The following is a 1,050-nucleotide window of genomic DNA, read 5'->3' as shown; positions in this document are numbered from 1 at the left end:
ATGGTATTTCTATTTACAACTTTTTGAAAAAGCGCCAGACTGCCTTCCATAATGGTTACACCATTTTACACTCCCACCAACAGTGAATAAGGGTTCCATTTTCTCCACAACCTTGCCAGTATTTGTTGTTTGCCTCTTCTTTTTTAAGATGGAACTCTTGCAGGCAACGTGTTGATGGGCTTTGTTTTTTTTATCCATTCTTCTTTTTCTCTTAATTGGTGCATTTAGTCCATTCACATTAAGTGTGATTATTCTCAGGCCAGGTTTTACCATTGCCATTTTTTTTCTCTTTTATTTTCATTGCCATTTTGTTGTACTTCTTTTTCTGTTGTTTCTGGTTACTATGGTCCATCCACTTTTCTTTGGCATCTCCATTTGAAGGACTTCACTTAAAATCTTTTGTTGTTTTGGTCTTGTTTCCACAAATTCCTTAAGTTCCTTTTTTTTCTGCAAAGTATCTAATTTTTCCTTCATATCTGATGGAAAGCTTTGCTGGATATAGAATCCTTGGCTGGCAATTGTTCTCTTTCAACTTCTTGTATATATGACATCCCATTGTCTTCTAGCTGCCATGGTTTCTGCTGAGAAATCAGAACTTAATCAAATTGTTTCCCCTTTGTAGGTGACTCTGTTTTTCTTGTGCTGCCTTTAGAATTCTGTCCTTATATTTTAATTAGGAAAATTTGCCTATGATATGCCACGATGTTTTTCTTTTTGGGTCTAGACTATTTGGTGTTTTCTGTGCTTCTTTAATGTGGATTTCCCCATTTTTCAAAATACCTGGGAAGTTCTCTTCTCATACTTCTTTCACGATTTTCTGAGTGATTTCCCTTCCACTTCCATGTTCTCGAATTCCAGTCATACATATGTTGTTCCTTTTGATGTCATCCCACATGATTCTAATGTTTTATTCATTTTCTTTATGCTCCATCTCTGATTTTTCTTCAAGTATGTTTACAACCCTGCTTGCTGAAACTGAGGAGGACCTGAAGCACCTGCTGCAGAGTGTCAAGGACTGCAGCCTACAATATGGATTGAGGCTCAATGTCA

This window comes from Elephantulus edwardii, unplaced genomic scaffold (genome assembly GCF_000299155.1).
Source record: "Elephantulus edwardii isolate Elephantulus edwardi_28Jun2011 unplaced genomic scaffold, EleEdw1.0 scaffold00209, whole genome shotgun sequence".
NCBI lineage: Eukaryota > Metazoa > Chordata > Mammalia > Macroscelidea > Macroscelididae > Elephantulus > Elephantulus edwardii.
The sequence above is the reverse complement of the archived record's forward strand: the minus strand, read 5'-3'. Positions refer to the sequence as shown.